General features: G+C 39.0%; 1 pseudogene; it reads left to right on the top strand.

The window, feature by feature from the left end:
• The first annotated feature begins 11,766 nt into the window (after positions 1 to 11,766).
• Positions 11,767 to 18,329, top strand: part of LOC148549716 (uncharacterized) — a 48,247-nt pseudogene continuing 41,684 nt past the window's right edge.

Here is an 18,329-nt window from a genome sequence, read left to right as displayed (position 1 = left end):
AATAACCAACCCACAGCAAGCATAAGAACATGGAAACAGTTATCAGACAAATTCATGAATCAATATTTCCCTCCAAAAAGGATGACACAGCTAAGGCTGGACATCCAAGGCTTTAAACAAGAGGATAATGAATCTCTTTATAATGCCTGGGAGAGGTACAAAGGGATGCTAAGGAAATGCCCCTCTGAAATATTTTCAGAGTGGATGCAGTTAGACATCTTCTACTACGGGCTTACAAAAAAGGCCCAGGTATCTCTAGATCACTCAGCTGGTGGATCTATACACATGGGAAAGACAATTGAAGAGGCTCAAGAACTCATTGATACAGTTGCTAGAAATCAGCATCTGTACTTAAGCAGTGAGTCCTCCCTGAAAGAAGAGGCTAAAGCAGTATCCACTAAACTTAGTCCTCAAGAACAAATTATTAAACTCAATCAGAAATTACTTATTATAACAAAACAGTTAGCAAAATTTAAAGAGATGCTCCAAGACACTAAAAATGCTAACAAGAATATGGAAGCACAATTGAATCAGACAAGATAGCAGCTATCTAAACAGATAACAGAAGAATGCCAAGCTGTTCAATTAAGGAGTGGGAAGACATTGAATGTATCAACTCAAGGCAGCATAAAACCAAGAAAGGAACAACTGACAGAGGATAACCAAACCACTGCCCAAAATCCCTCTGAGGACAGCAAGAGCCCAGAGAGGAATGATTCTGGCGTTCAAACGCCAGAAAAGGGTGGACAGTTGGTGTTAAACGCCCAAGGGATGGCCAATTCTGGCGTCCAAATGCCAGAAAAGGGTGGAAATCTGGCGTTAAATGCCAAGGCAGCCCCCAATTCTGCCGTTCAAATGCCAATAAGGGATCAGACACCTACAAGTACTGATAACAACCCCCTTAAGCAGGCTTCTCCAACCACTTCTGTAGGAAGTAAACCTGCAGCAACTAAGGTTGAAGAATATAAAGCCAAGATGCCTTATCCTCAGAAACTCCGCCAAGCGAAACAGGATAAACAATTTGCCCGCTTTGCAGACTATCTCAGGACTCTTGAAATAAAGATTCCGTTTGCAGAGGCACTTGAGCAAATACCCTCTTATGCTAAGTTCATGAAAGAGATCTTAAGTCATAAGAAGGATTGGAGAGAAACTGAAAAAATTTTTCTCACTGAAGAATGCAGTGCAGTCATTCTGAAAAGCTTATCAGAGAAGCTCAAAGATCCCGGAAGCTTTATGATACCATGCACATTAGAGGGTGCTTGTACCAAGACAGCTCTATGTGATCTTGGGGCAAGTATCAACCTAATACCTGCATCCACTATCAAAAAGCTTGGTTTGACTGATGAAGTTAAACCAACCCGGATATGCCTCCAACTTGCTGATGGCTCCATTAAAATCCCATCAGGCATAATTGAGGACATGATTGTCAAGGTTGGGCCATTTGCCTTTCCTACTGACTTTGTAGTGCTGGAAATGGAGGAGCACAAGAGTGCAACTCTCATTCTAGGAAGACCTTTCCTAGCAACTGGACGAACCCTCATTGACGTCCAAAAAGGGGAGATAACCCTGAGAGTCAATGATGATGAGTTTAAGTTGAATGCTGTCAAAGCTATGCAGCATCCAGACACACCAAAAGATTGCCTGAGCGCTGATGTTATTGACTCCTTGGTGAAAGCGGTCAATATGACTGAGAGTCTCGAATTAGAGCTAGAAGACATCTTTAAAGATGTTCAGCTTGATCTGGAGGAACCAGAGAAAACAGAAGAACCTCTGAAAACTCCTCAGGAAGAGGAGAAGCCTCCTAAACCCGAGCTCAAACCACTACCACCATCTCTGAAATATGAATTTCTGGGAAAAAATGACACTTTTCTGGTAATCATAAGCTCTACTTTAGAGCCACAGGAAGAGAAAGTACTAATTTAGGTGCTATGGACACACAAGACAGCTCTTAGGTGGTCCATCAGTGATCTTAAGGGCATTAGCCCAGCTAGATGCATGCACAAGATCCTATTGGAGGATGATGCTAAGCCAGTGGTTCAACCACAGAGGCGGCTGAATCCAGCCATGGAGGAGGTGGTGCTGAAAGAGGTCACTAAGTTACTAGAGGCTGGGATTATTTATCCTATTTCTGATAGCCCCTGGGTAAGCCCTGTCCAAGTTGTCCCCAAGGAGGGAGGCATGACAGTGGTTCATAATGAAAAGAATGAACTGGTTCCTACAAGAACAGTTACAGGGTGACGTATATGTATTGACTACAGAAGGCTCAATACAGCCACCAGGAAGGATCATTTTCCTTTAGCATTCATAGACCAAAGGCTAGAGAGACTAGCAGGTCATGAATACTACTGCTTTTTGGATGGCTATTCAGGTTACAACCAAATTGCAGTAGATCCTCAGGACCAAGAGAAAACAGCATTTACGTGTCCATCTGGAGTATTTTCCTACAGAAAGATGCCATTTGGTTTGTGCAATGCACCTGCAACCTTTTAGAGGTGCATGCTCTCTATATTCTCTGACATGGTAGAAAAATTTCTGGAAGTCTTCATGGATGACTTCTCAGTATTTGGAGACTCATTCAGCTCCTGTCTTGATCATCTAGCACTTGTTCTGAAAAGGTGCCAAGAGACCAACCTGGTTTTAAACTGGGAGAAATGTCACTTCATGGTGACTGAAGGAATTGTCCTTGGGTACAAAATTTTGAACAAGGGAATAGAAGTGGATCAGGCTAAGGAAGAGGTAATTGAAAAATTACCACCACCTGCCAATGTTAAGGGAATCAAAAGGTTTCTGCGGCATGCATGATTCTATAGAAGGTTTATAAAGAATTTTTCAAAAATTACAAAACCTCTGAGCAATCTGCTAGCTGCTGACACGCCATTTGTCTTTGACACGGAGTGTCTGCAGGCGTTTGAAACTCTGAAAGCTAAGCTGGTCACAGCACCAGTTATTTCTGCACCAGACTGGACATTACCATTCGAACTAATGTGTGATGCCAGTGACCATGCCTTTGGTGCAGTATTGGGACAGAGGCATAACAAGCTTCTACACGTCATTTATTATGCTAGCTGTATTTTGAATGACGCACATAAGAATTACACAACCACAGAAAAGGAGTTGCTTGCAATGGTTTATGCCATTGACAAGTTCAGATCTTATTCAGTGGGATCAAAAGTGATTGTGTACACTGACCATGCTGCTCTAAAATATCTCCTCACAAAGCAGGATTCAAAATCCAGACTCATATGATGGGTGCTGCTTCTGCAAGAGTTTGATATAGAAATAAGAGACAGAAAGGGGACAGAGAACCAAGTAGCTGATCACTTGTCCCGAATAGAACCAGTAGCAGGAGCATCCTTCCCTCCTACTGAGATCTCTGAAACCTTTCCGGATGAGCAACTCTTTGCCATTCAGGAAGTACCATGGTTTGCAGACATCGCAAACTATAAAGCTATGAGATTCATACCCAAAGAGAACAGTAAGCAGCAAACAAAAAAAATTATTTCTGATGCAAAGTACTACTTGTGGGATGAACTATATCTCTTTAAGAGGTGTGCAGACGGGATGATCCATAGATGTGTGCCTAGAGAAGAGGCACAGAAGATCCTATGGCATTGCCATGGATCACAGTATGGAGGACATTTCGGAGGTGAGCGAACAGCCACCAAGGTTCTCCAATGTGGCTTCTACTGGCCTACTCTCTATAGAGACTCCCGAGAGTTTGTACGTAACTGTGACAGTTGCCAGAGAGCTGGTAATCTGCCTCATGGTTATGCCATGCCTCAACAAGGGATCTTAGAGACTGAATTGTTTGATGTATGGGGTATTGACTTCATGGAGCCTTTCCCACCATCATACTCAAACACTTATATTCTGGTGGCAGTAGACTATGTATCTAAATGGGTGGAGACAATTGTAACACCCACCAATGATACTAAGACAGTGATGAAGTTCCTCCAGAAGCATATCTTCAACAGGATCGGTGTCCCTAGGATACTGATCAGTGATGGAGGCACTCATTTCTGCAATAAACAGCTTGACTCTGCTCTGGTCCGATATAGAATTAACCACAAAGTGGCGACTCCATATCATCCACAGACAAATGGGCAGGCTGAAGTCTAAAATAGAGAACTAAAATGAATCCTGGAACGGACTGTAAGTACCCGTAGAAGGGATTGGGCAAGAAGTCTGGATGATGCTCTGTGGGCATACAGAACAGCATTCAAGACCCCTATAGGGACCTCTCCATACCAGCTTGTGTATAGAAAAGCTTGTCATCTGCCAGTGGAACTGGAACACAAAGCCTATTGGGCAACCAGATTCCTCAACCTTGATGCTAAGGTAGCTGGAGAGAAAAGATTACTCCAGTTGAATGAGCTGGAGGAATTCAGACTCAATGCTTTCGAAAATGCTAAAATTTATAAAGAGTAGGCAAAAAAGTGGCATGACAGAGAGCTGTCATCTAGAGTCTTTGAGCCAGGACAAAAGGTTCTGGTGTTTAACTCCAGACTCAGATTATTCCCTGGGAAATTGAAATCCCGGTGGAAGGGACCATATGTGATTACAAGTGTGTCACCATATGGATATGTGGAGCTTCAGGATATTGACTCTGACAAAAAAATCATTGTTAATGGACAAAGAGTCAAACATTATCTTGAAGGAAATGTTGAGCAAGAGTGCTCAAAACTGAGACTAAATTAACAGCTCAGTAAAAGTCCAGCTAAAGACAGTAAAGAAGCGCTTTTTGGGAGGCAACCCAATGTTCTTTAATTATATATATTTATTTTCCATTGTTCTTTTATGTTTTCTTTAGGTTGATGATCATGTGAAGTCACAAAAACAACTACAAAATTAAAACGGAATCAAAAACAGCATAAAAAACAGCACACCCTGGAGGACTGGTAAGGATAGCAGAATGGGCGTTTAATGCCCAGTCTAGCAGCATTCTGTGCGTTAAATGCCAGAATGGGCAGCATTCTGGGCGTTTAATGCCAAAAAGGGTGTCTGGTGTCTGGCTAGCGTTAAACGCCAGAAAGGAGCATCAGCCTGGCGTTTAACGCCAGGAAAGATAGCAGAGTTGGCGTTAAACGCCAGAATGGATAGCATTCTGGGCGTTTAACGCCAGGATGACACAAGGGAGATAATTTTGTTTTCAATTCGATTTTTTTCAATTTTTCATGTTTTAATTCATAATTTTTTGCATCAAACATATTTTAAACGTTCATCTTTCAATTTCTATTTCCAAAAAAATTAATAATCTTTCCAATTCTTTTTAATTCTTTTTTTATTTCGTTTCAATTCCTTCCAAAACGTTTTCAAAACTTACATATCTTTTCAAATTCTTTTCAACTCTTTTTAATTTCTCTTGCATACAGTAATAAGTTTTCAAAATTAATTGCATCATTCTTCTTCTACTCCCTTCTATCTTATTTTGCTCGAGGACGAGCAAACCTTGTAAGTTTGGTGTGGAAAAAGCTTTGCTTTTTATTTTTTTATAACCATTAATGACACCTAAGGCCGGAGAAACATCTAGGAAGAGGAAAGGGAAGGCAGTTGCTTCCAACTCCGAGTCATGGGAGGTGGAGAGATTCATCTCAAAAGCCCATCACTAGAAGGAGGATAGAGTAAACAAGAGAGCCCACTAATGGACTTAAACAAGAGCCATGAGAGAAGAGCAACAAAGGCAAGGAAGAGACATAGAGGAGCTCAATACTTAATAGGATCTTCAAGAAGAAGAACTAGCCGCCATCACTAAGGTGGACCCATTCTTTAATTTCCTTGTTCTTATTTTTCTGTTTTTCGTTTATATGCTTTATGTTTTGTCTATGTTTGTGTCTTCATTACATGATCATTAGTGTCTAGTATCTATGTCTTAAAGCTATGAATAATTCCATGAATCCATCACCTTTCTTAAATGAAAAATGTTTTTATTTGCAAAAGAACAAGAAGTACATGAATTTCAAATTCTATCTTGAAATTAGTTTAATTATGTTAATGTGGTGGCAATACTTTTTGTTTTATGAATGAAAACTTGAACAGTGCATATTTTTGATATTGTTGTTTATAAATGTTAAAATTATTGGCTCTTTAAAGAATAATGAAAAAGGAAAAATGTTATTGATAATCTAAAAAATCATAAAATTGATTCTTGATGCAAGAAAAAGCAGTGAAAAACAAAAGCTTACGAAAAAAATGGCAAAAAAATAAAGAAAAAAAGAAAGAAAAAAGAAAAAGCAAGCAGAAAAAGCCAATAACCCTTTAAACCAAAAGACAAGGGTAAAAAAGATCCAAGGCTTTGATCATTAATGGATAGCAGGGCCTAAAGGAATAAAATTCTGGCCTAAGCGGCTAAACCAAACTGTCCCTAACCATGTGCTTGTGGCGTGAAAGTGTCAAGTGAAAAGCTTAAGACTGAGCGGTTAAAGTCGTGGTCCAAAACAAAAAAGAGTGTGCTTAAGAGCTTTGGGCACCTCTAACTGGGGACTCTAGCAAAGCTTAGTCACAATCTGAAAAGGTTCACCCAGTTATGTGTCTGTGGCATTTATGTATCCGGTGGTAAAACTAGAAAACAAAATGCTTAGGGTCACGGCCAAGACTCATAAAGTAGCTGTGTTCAAGAATCAACATACTAAACTAGGAGAATCAATAACACTATCTAAATTCTGAGTTCCTATGGATGCCAATCATTCTGAACTTCAAAGGAAAAAGTGAGATGCCAAAACTGTTCAGAAGCAAAAAGCTACTAGCCCCGCTCATCTAATTAAAACTAATCTTCATTGATGTTTTTTGAATTTATTGTATATTCTCTTTTTTTATCCTATTTTGTTTTTAGTTGCTTGGGGACAAGCAACAATTAAAGTTTAGTGTTGTGATGAGCGGATAAATTATACCCTTTTTGGCATTGTTTTTAGGTAGTTTTTAGTATACTTTAGTTTACTTTTTATTATATTTTTATTAGTTTTTATTCAAAAATCACATTTCTGGGCTTTACTATGAGTTTGTGTGTTTTTCTGTAATTTCAAGTATTTTCTGGCTAAAATTGAGGGACTTGAGCAAAAATCTTATTCAGAGGCTGAGAAAGGACTGCAGATGCTGTTGGATTCTGACCCTCCTGCACTCGAAATGGATTTTTTGGAGCTACAGAAGCTCAATTGGCGCGCTCTTAATTGCATTGGAAAGTAGACATCTTGGGCTTTCTAGCAATATATAATAGTCTATTCTTTGCCCGAGATTTGATAGCTCAAACTGGCGTTAAAATCCAGCCAAAAACCTTTTGGCGTAAAACGCCAGAACTGGCATAATTTTCGTCATTAAACGCCCATTTTGGCACCCAGGGTGGCGTTTAACTCCAATATGAGGCATATGCACGTGGAAGCTTGAAAGCTCAGCCCAAACACTCACCAAGTGGGCCCCGGAAGTAGAATTCTACACTATCTACACCTAGTTACTCGACTAAATCTCTATTTTGGTCCTTGAGATTCATGCGATTACCCATTTTGGTCCTCGAAATTCAAAATTACCTATACTGGTCCTCCAGATTCAAGTTCCGGCACCAATGTGGTTCCTCGACTCTTTTCGGCGATGACTAGTTAAACGGAATGCTGAGATGGCACCCTCACTGCCACTCTGGATGATGAGTAAACGACATCGTTTACCCTTGGCATCCAAACAAGAAAGAAATGTCGTCGCTTTGTATATGAAAGGAGAAGAAATGATGGAGACCCAAAATAAAGTATTTTTCTTCTTCTCTACCTCCACTATTCTTCATTTCTGACTTGTTTGGGTGCTAAGGGTGAACGACGTCGTTTACTCATCATCCAGCGTAGTAGAGAGGGTGCTATATCAGCACTCCATTTGGCTAGTGATCGCCGAAACGAGTCGAGGGACCATTTTGGTGCCCTGACTTAAATCTGGAGGACTAGTATAGGTAATTTTGAATTTCAAGGACCAAATTGAGTAATCGCGTGAATCTCAGGGACCAAAATGGGTATTTAGTCTAGTTACTCATTTTCTGTAACCCTAAGTTACTAGTTTAGTATAAAAACTACTTTTAGAGATTCATTTAGCACCGGATGACATTTTACACTTCATATTGTATTTCCTACGACATGAGTCTCTAAACCCCATAGGAGGGGTGAGGAGCTCTGCTGTGTTTCAATGGATTAATGCAATTACTACTGTTTTCTATTCAATCACGCTTGATTCTATTCTAAGATACTCACTCGTACTTCAATCTAGAGAATGATATGATCCGTGACACTCATCATTATTCTCAATTCTATGAACGCGTGCCTGATAACCACATCCATTCTATCTGAGCTCAACGTAGTCATTGGGCGACAGCTTGAGTGCGTATCTCTTGGGTCTCTAATCCACGGACCGAGTTCGGAGGTTAGAACCTTCGTGGTAGAGGCTAGAATCAATTGGCAGCATTCCAGGGATCCGAAAAGTCTAAACCTTGTCTGTGGTATTCCGAGTAGGATCTGGGAAGGGGTGACTGTGACGAGCTTCAAACCTGCGAATGTTGGCCGCAGTGACAGTGTGCAAAAGGTCAAGGGTCCTATTCCGATGCTAGTGAGAACCGACAGATGATTAGCCGTGCGGTAGCTGTACATGGTATTTTTCATCCGAGACGAGAAATCCGACAGTTGATTAGCCGTGCAGAGATCGTACATGGTATTTTTCATCCGAGTGGATCATACAGCTTGCCATTGAAGGAAACCATGCGTGTTTGGAGAAGAAGACAGTAGGAAAGTAGAGATTCAGATGACAGAACATCTCCGGAACCTCAGCCTGTTTCTCATTACTGAATCACAAGTACTATTTATTTCATGTTATTTATTTTTTCATAAATACAATCACTCTTATCATTAATCTCCTGACTAAGATTTACAAAATAACCATAGCTTGCTTCAAGCCGACAGTCTCCGTGGGATCGTCCCTACTCACGTAAGGTATTACTTGGACGACCCAGTGCGCTTGCTGGTTAGTTGTGCGGAGTTGTGAAAAGTGTAATCACAATTTCCCACACCAAGTTTTTGGCACCGTTGCCGGGGATTGTTTGAGTTTGGATAACTGACGGTTCATCTTGTTGCTTAGATTAGGAAGAACTTACCTTTTTGGTTGGTTTAGAGTCACCAAATTTGAGTCTTTTATTTTGTTTTCAAAAATCTTTCAAAAATTTTTATTTTTTTTTATTAATCTGTGATTTGTCTTTGAGTCTTTTATTATTATTCTTGTTAAAATTTTTAAAATCCTTGTTTTATTTTTTTAAATTTCTTTACGAAATTTTTAATAAATAAATAAAAACCAATAACCTCATAATTTAGTCTTCTGTCTGAGTTTAGTTTCATATTTTAAGTTTGGTGTCAATTGCATGCCTTTATTTTTCTTTCAATTTTTCGAATTACATGTTCTTAGTTCTTTCTTGATCTTCAAGTTCTTCTTATTTATTTTCTTTGTTTGATCTTTACTTTTTCTTGTTTTGTGTCTTTCCTTGTTTTTCTTGTGCATTTTCGAATTATTAGTGTCCAAAGTATAAAAATTTTTAAGTTTGGTGTCCTTTGTGTCCTTATTTCCTTAAAAATTTTCAAAATTTGTTCTTGGTGTTCATCTTGATCTTCAAAGTGTTCTTGGTGTTCATCTTGACATTCAAAGTTTTCTTGTTTGTTTTCTTTGTTTTGATCTAAAAAATTTAAGTTTGGTGTCATTTTATTGTTTTTCTCTTCCCTCATTAAATTCAAAAATATCTTTTCTCTTTATTTTAATTGAATTTTTGAAATTTTCCTTTAAAAATTCAGATTTTTATTTTAAAATTTTTATCTTATCTTAGTTTTAAATTTCAAAATTCAAATCATTTTCAAAAAAATCATATCTTTTTCAAAATCTTATCTTATCTTATTTCAAATTCAAATTTCAAATTTCATTCAAATTCCAAAAATTTAAAATTTAATTTTCAAATTTAAAAATTAAATCTTTTCAAAATTTAAATCTTTTTCAAATCTTTATCTTATATTGTTGACTTTTTCAAAATTCAAAATTCAAACTTCAAAATTCAAATTTCAAATTTCAAATTTCAAATTTCAAATTTTAAATTTCAAAATTTAATTTTCAAATTTAAAATTTAAATTTCAAAACTTTTTAATTTAAATTCCTTATCTTCTCTTACCTAACTTATCTTATCTTTTCTAATCTCAAATCTTTTTAAATCCTTTTCAAAATCTTTTTCTTTTTTTTATCTATCATTTTTGAATTACTTGTTCTATTTTATTATTTTGATTGAAAAATTTTAAGTTTGGTGTTTCCTTGTTAAGAAAGTTTCAATCTTTAAAATTTTAAAATCATATCTTTTTCAAAACTTTTCTTTTGTTTACTTTCTTACAAGTATCTTTAATTTTAAGACATATCTTTTCAAAACTCCCTAACCACTTTCTCTCCCTTCAATTTTCGAAAATCATATCCAAAATTTTTCAAATCTTTTTAATTAATTAGCCATTTTAGTATTCGAATTTTTTTATTTTATTTTATTTTTTATTTATTTTACTTTTTCTTTTAGTTTTCGAAACTTATATTTTATTTTCTAATTATTTTATTTTATTTCTCTCTTTTAATTCAGTTTATCTTTAATTAAATAAAATAAAAACCAAAGTATATTTTATTTGCAATCCACATCATCTCCCTTTCTCCATCATGGACCTAAGTGAAAATGAACAGTTCAGAAGGACTCTGGGGTCATATGCTAACCCCACTACTGCTGCATATGAGAGTAGTATCTGTATACCCCCCATAAGAGCCAGCAGTTTTGAGCTAAACCCTCAGCTCATTATCATGGTGCAGCAAAATTGCCAGTATTCTGGTCTTCCACAGGAAGAACCTACTGAGTTTTTGGCACAGTTCTTATAAATTGCTGACATAGTACGTGATAAAGAAGTAGATCAGGATGTCTACAGATTATTATTGTTTCCATTTGCTGTAAAAGATCAAGCTAAGAGGTGGTTAAATAACCAACCCACAGCAAGCATAAGAACATGGAAACAGTTATCAGACAAATTCCTGAATCAATATTTTCCTCCAAAAAGGATGACACAGCTAAGGCTGGACATCCAAGGCTTTAAACAAGAGGATAATGAATCTCTTTATAATTCCTAGGAGAGGTACAGAGGGATGCTAAGGAAATGCACCTCTAAAATATTTTCAGAGTGGGTGTAGTTAGACATCTTCTACTACGGACTTACAGAAAAGGTCCAGGTATCTCTAGATCACTCAGTTGGTGGATCTATACACATGAGAAAGACAATTGAAGAGGCTCAAGAACTCATTGAAACAGTTGCTAGAAATCAGCATCTGTACTTAAGTAGTGAGTCTTCCCTGAAAGAAGAGGCTAAAGCAGTATCCACTAAACTTAGTCCTTAAGAACAAATTATTGAACTCAATCAGCAATTACTTATTATAACAAAACAGTTAGCAGAATTTAAAGAGATGCTCCAGGACACTAAAAATGCTAACAAGAATATAGAAGCACAATTGAATCAGACAAGATAACAGCTATCTAAACAGATAACAGAAGAATGCCAAGCTGTTCAATTAAGGAGTGGGAAGACATTGAATGTATCAACTCAAGGCAACAGAAAACTGAAAAAGGAACAACTGACAGAGGATAACCAAACCACTGCCCAAAATCTCTCTGAGGACAGTAAGAGCCTAGAGAGGAATGATTCTGGCATTCAAACACCAGAAAAGGGTGGACAGTTGGTGTTAAACGCCCAAGGGATGGCCAATTCTGGCATCCAAACGCCAGAAAAGGGTGGCAATCTGGCATTAAATGCCCAGGCAGCCCCCAATTCTGGCGTTCAAATGCCAATAAGGGATCAGACACCTGCAAGTGCTGATAACAACCCCCTTAAGCAGGCTTCTCCAACCACTTCTGTAGGAAGTAAACCTGCAGCAACTAAGGTTGAAGAATATAAAGCCAAGATGCCTTATCCTCAAAAACTCCGCAAAGCGGAACAGGATAAACAATTTCCCAGCTTTGCAGACTATCTCAGGACTCTTGAAATAAAGATTCCGTTTGCAGAGGCACTTGAGCAAATACCCTCTTATGCTAAGTTCATGAAAGAGATCTTAAGTCATAAGAAGGATTGGAGAGAAACTGAAAAAGTTTTTCTCACTGAAGAATGCAGTGCAGTCATTCTGAAAAGCTTACCAGAGAAGCTCAAAGATCCCGGAAGCTTTATGATACCATGCACATTAGAGGGTGCTTGTACCAAGACAGCTCTATGTGATCTTGGGGCAAGTATCAACCTAATACCTGCATCCACTATCAAAAAGCTTGGTTTGACTGATGAAGTTAAACCAACCCGGATATGCCTCCAACTTGCTGATGGCTCCATTAAAATCCCATCAGGCATAATTGAGGACATGATTGTCAAGGTTGGGCCATTTGCCTTTCCTACTGACTTTGTAGTGCTGGAAATAGAGGAGCATAAGAGAGCAACTCTCATTCTAGGAAGACCTTTCCTAGCAACTGGACAAACCCTCATTGACGTCCAAAAAGGGGAGATAACCCTGAGAGTCAATGAGGATGAGTTTAAGTTGAATGTTGTCAAAGCTATGCAGCATCCAGACACACTAAAAGACTGCTTGAGCGCTGATGTTATTGACTCCTTAGTGAAAGAGGTCAATATGACTGAGAGTCTCGAATTAGAGCTAGAGGACATCTTTAAAGATGTTCAGCCTGATCTGGAGGAACCATAGAAAATAGAAGAACCTCTGAAAACTCCTCAGGAAGAGGAGAAGCCTCCTAAACCCGAACTTAAACCACTACCACCATCCCTGAAATATGCATTTCTGGGAGAAAATGACACTTTTTCGGTAATCATAAGCTCTACTTTAAAGCCACAGGAAGAGAAAGCACTAATTTAGGTGCTATGGACACACAAGACAGCTCTTGGGTGGTCCATCAGTGATCTTAAGGGAATTAGCCCAGCTAGATGCATGCACAAGATCCTATTGGAGGATGATGCTAAATCAGTGGTTCAACGACAGAGGCGGCTGAATCCAACCATGAAGTAGGTGGTGCAGAAAGAGATCACTAAGTTACTAGAGGCTGGGATTATTTATCCTATTTCTGATAGCCCCTCGGTAAGCCCTGTCCAAGTTGTCCCCAAGAAGGGAGGCATGACAGTGGTTCATAATGAAAAGAATGAACTGGTTCCTACAAGAACAGTTACAAGGTGGCGTATGTGTATTGACTACAGAAGGCTCAATACAGCCACCAGGAAGGATCATTTTCCTTTTGAATTCATAGACCAGATGCTAGAGAGACTAGCAGGTCATGAATACTACTGCTTTTTGGATGGCTATTCAGGTTACAACCAAATTGCAGTAGATCCTCAGGACCAAGAGAAAACAGCATTCACATGTCCATCTGGAGTATTTGCCTACTAAAGGATGCCATTTGGTCTGTGCAATGCACCTGCAACCTTTCAGAGGTGCATGCTCTCTATATTCTCTGATATGGTAGAAAAATTTCTGGAAGTCTTCATGGATGACTTCTCAGTATTTGGAGACTCATTTAGCTCTTGTCTTGATCATCTAGCACTTATTCTGAAAAGGTGCCAAGAGACCAACCTGGTTTTAAACTGGGAGAAATGGTACTTCATGGTGACTGAAGGAATTGTCCTTGGGCACAAAATTTTGAACAAGGGAATAGAGGTGGATCAAGCTAAGGTAGAGGTAATTGAAAAATTACCACCACCTGCCAATGTTAAGGGAATCAAAAGGTTTCTGGGGCATGCAGGATTCTATAGGAGGTTTATAAAGAATTTTTCAAAAATTGCAAAACCTCTGAGTAATCTGCTAGCTGCTGACACGCCATTTGTCTTTGACACGGAGTGTTTACAGGCGTTTGAAACTCTGAAAGCTAAGCTGGTCACAGCACCAGTTATTTCTGCACCAGACTGGACATTATCATTCGAACTAATGTGTGATACCAGTGACCATGCCATTGGTGCAGTATTGGGACAGAGGCATAACAAGCTTCTGCACGTCATTTATTATGCTAGCTGTGTTTTGAATGACGCACAGAAGAATTACACAACCACAGAAAAGGAGTTGCTTGCAGTGGTTTATGCCATTGACAAGTTCAGATCTTATTTAGTGGGATCAAAAGTGATTGTGTACACTGACCATGCTGCTCTAAAATATCTCCTCACAAAGCAGGATTCAAAACCCAGACTCATAAGATGGGTGCTGCTTCTGCAAGAGTTTGATATAGAAATAAGAGACAGAAAGGGGACAGAGAACCAAGTAGCTAATTACTTGTCCCGAATAGAACCAGTAGCAGGAGCGTCCCTCCCTCCTACTGAGATCTCTGAAACCTTTCCAGATGAGCAACTCTTTGCCATTCAGGAAGTACCATGGTTTGCAGATGGTGCACGAAATTGTGATCTCAGGCAACGGCGCCAAAAACTCTATACGCACGTCTTAATAAATTGTTTTTCATTCACAACTTCGATACAACTAACCAGCAAGTGTACTGGGTCATCCAAGTAATAAACCTTACGTGAGTAAGGGTCGATCCCACGGAGATTGTTGGTATGAAGCAAGCTCTGGTCATCTTGTAAATCTCAGTCAGGCGGATAATAATTAATTATGGAGTTTTCGAAAATAAATAATAATTAGACAGAAAATAAAGATAGAAATGCTTATGTATATCATTGTGAGAATTTCAGATAAGTGTATGGAGATGCGTTCGTCCCTCTGAACTTCTGCTTTCCTGCTGTCTTCATCCAATCCGTCCTACTCCTTTCCATGGCTGGCTTTATGTAAGGACATTACCATTGTCAATGGCTACTTTTCATCCTCTCTGGAAAATGGTCCGATGCGCTGTCACTGCATGGCTAATCATCTGGAGGCATCACCGTGGTCAATGGCTGCATCCTATCCTCTTGTGAAAATGGTCCAAATGCTCTGTCACAGCACGGCTAATCATCTGAGGTTCTCGATCATACTGGAATAGGATTCACCCTCCTTTTGCGTCTGTCACTATGCCCAGCACTCGCGAGTTTGAAGTTCGTCACAGTCATTCAATCCCAGAGTCCTACTCGGAATACCACAGACAAGGTTTAGACTTTCCAGACTCTCATGAATGCCGCCATCAATCTAGCTTATACCACGAAGATTCTGATTAAGAGATCCAAGAGATAATCATCCAATCTAAGGTGGAACGGAAGTGGTTGTCAGGCACGCGTTCGTGGGAGAATGATGATGATTGTCACGTTCATCACATTCATGTTGAAGTACGAATAAATATCTTAGAAGCGGAATAAGTTGAATTGAATAGAAAAATAGTAGTACTTTGCATTAATTCATGAGGAACAGCAGAGCTCCACACCTTAATCTATGGAGTGTAGAAGCTCTACCGTTAAAAATACATAAGTGAAAGGTTCAGGCATGGCTGAGAGGCCAGCCCCCAAAACGTGATCACAGGATCAAAAATACAATCCAGGATCATAAGATCATACCAATACAATAGTAAAAAGTCTTATTTATACTAAACTAGCTACTAGGGTTTACAGAAGTAAGTAATTGATGCATAAATCCACTTCCGGGGCCCACTTGGTGTGTGCTTGGGCTGAGCTTTAGCTTTCCACGTGCAGAGGCTTCTTTTGGAGTTGAACACCAGGTTGTAACGTGTTTCTGGCGTTCAACTCTGGTTTGTGACGTGTTTCTGGCGTTTAACTCCAGACAGCAGCGTAGAACTGGCGTTCAACGCCCTTTTATGTCATCTAAAATCGGCCAAAGTATAGACTATTATATATTTCTGGAAAGCCCTGGATGTCTACTTTCCAACGCAATTGGAAGCGCGCCATTTTGAGGTCTGTAGCTCCAGAAAATCCACTTTGAGTGTAGGGAGGTCAGAATCCAACAACATCAGCAGTCTTTCTTCAACCTCTGAATCTGATTTTTGCTCAAGTCCCTCAATTTCAGCCAGAAAATACCTGAAATCATAGAAAAATACAGAAACTCATAGTAAAGTCCAGAAATGTGAATTTAACATAAAAACTAATAAAAACATCCCTAAAAGTAACTAGATTCTACTAAAAACATACTAAAAATAATGCCAAAAAGCGTATAAATTATCCGCTCATCACAACACCAAACTTAAATTGTTGCTTGTCCCCAAGCAACTGAAAATCAAATAGGATAAAAAGAAGAGAATATACTATAAATTCCAAACTATCAATGAAACATAGCTCCAATCAGATGAGCGGGACTTGTAGCTTTTTGCCTCTTGAATAGTTTTGGCATCTCACTTTATCCATTGAGGTTCAGAATGATTGGCATCTATAGGAACTCAGAGTTCAGATATTGTTATTGATTCTCCTAGTTCAGTATGTTGATTCTTGAACACAGCTACTTTCTGAGTCTTGGCCGTGGCCCTAAGCACTTTGTTTTCTAGTATTACCACCGGATACATAAATGCCACAGACACATAATTGGGTGAACCTTTTCAGATTGTGACTCAGCTTTGCTAAAGTCCCCAATTAGAGGTGTCCAGGGTTCTTAAGCACACTCTTTTTTTTTTTTGCTTTGGACCTTGACTTTAACCGCTCAGTCTCAAGTTTTCACTTGACACCATCACGCCACAAGCACATGGTTAGGGACAGCTTGGTTTAGCCGCTTAGGCCAGGATTTTATTCCTTTAGGCCCTCCTATCCACTGATGCTCAAAGCCTTGGGATCCTTTTTATTTACCCTTGCCTTTTGGTTTTAAGGGTTATTGGATTTTTGCTCTTGCCTTTTGGTTTTAAGAGCTTTTGGCTTTTTCTGCTTGCTTTCTCTCTTTTTTTTTTTCTGCAAGCTTTGTTCTTTGCTGCTTTTTCTTGCTTCAAGAATCATTTTTATGATTTTTCAGATTATCAAATAACATGTCTCCTTGTCATCATTCTTTCAAGAGCTAACATATTTAACATTCTTAAACAACAACTTCAAAAGACATATGCACTGTTCAAGCATACATTCAGAAAACAAGAAGCATTGTCACCACAATCAACATAATTAAACTAAGTTCAAGGATAAATTCGAAACTCATGTACTTCTTGTTCTTTTGAATTAAAACATTTTTCATTTAAGAGAGGTGATGGATTCATAGGACATTCATAACTTTAAGACAAAGTTACTAAATACTAATGATCATGTAATAAGACACAAACATGGATAAGCACTTAACATAGAAAAAATGAAAAACAGAGAATGTAAGAACAAGGAATGAGTCCACCTTAGTGATGGTGGCATTTCCTTCTTGAGGAACCAATGATGTCCTTGAGCTCTTCTATGTCTCTTCCTTGTCTTTGTTGCTCCTCCCTCATTGCTTTTTGATCTTCTCTAATTTCATGAAGGATGATGGAGTGCTCTTGATGTTCCACCCTTAATTGTCCCATGTTGGAACTTAATTCTCTTAGGGAGGTGTTGATTTGCTCCCAATATTTTTGTGGAGGAAAATGCATTTGAGGCATCTCTGGGATCTCATGGTGATGAGCTTCATGCGTCTCTTGAGCTCCATGAATGGGCTCTCTTGTTTGCTCCATCCTTTTCTTAGTGATGGGCTTCTCTTCCTCAATGGGAATGTCTCCTTCTATGTCAATCCCAGCCGAATTGCATAGATGGCAGATGAGGTGAGGAAAAGCTAACCTTGCCATAGTGGAGGACTTGTCAGCCACCTTGTAGAGTTCTTGAGGTATAATCTCATGAACCTCCACCTCTTCTCCAATCATGATGCTATGGATCATGATGGCCCGGTCTATAGTAACTTCAGACCGGTTGCTAGTGGGAATGATTGAGTGTCGAATGAACTCCAACAATCCTCTAGCTACAGGCTTAAGGTCCAGTCTTCTCAGTTGAACCGGTTTGCCTTTTGAGTCAATCTTCCATTTAGCTCCTTCCACACATATGTCCATGAGGACTTGGTCCAACCTTTGATCAAAGTTGACTCTCCTTGTGTAGGGGCGTGCGTTCTCTTCCATCATTGGCAAGTTGAACGCCAACCTTACATTTTTCGGACTAAAATCTAAGTAATTCCCCCGAACCATGCTGAGATAATTCTTTGGGTTCGGGTTCCTACTTTGATCATGGTTCCTTGTGATCCATGCATTAGCATAGAACTCTTGAACTATTAGAGTTCCGACTTGTTGGATGGGGTTTGTTAGAACTTCCCAACCTCTTCTATGGATCTCATGTCGGATCTCTGGATACTCATTTCTCTTGAGTTTGAAAGGGACCTCGGGGATCACCTTCTTCTTGGCCACAACATCATAGAAGTGGTCTTGATGA

This window comes from Arachis ipaensis, chromosome B8 (genome assembly GCF_059453495.1).
Source record: "Arachis ipaensis isolate K30076 ecotype BB chromosome B8, ASM5945349v1, whole genome shotgun sequence".
Lineage (NCBI taxonomy): Eukaryota > Viridiplantae > Streptophyta > Magnoliopsida > Fabales > Fabaceae > Arachis > Arachis ipaensis.
The sequence above is the reverse complement of the archived record's forward strand: the minus strand, read 5'-3'. Positions and strand labels throughout refer to the sequence as shown.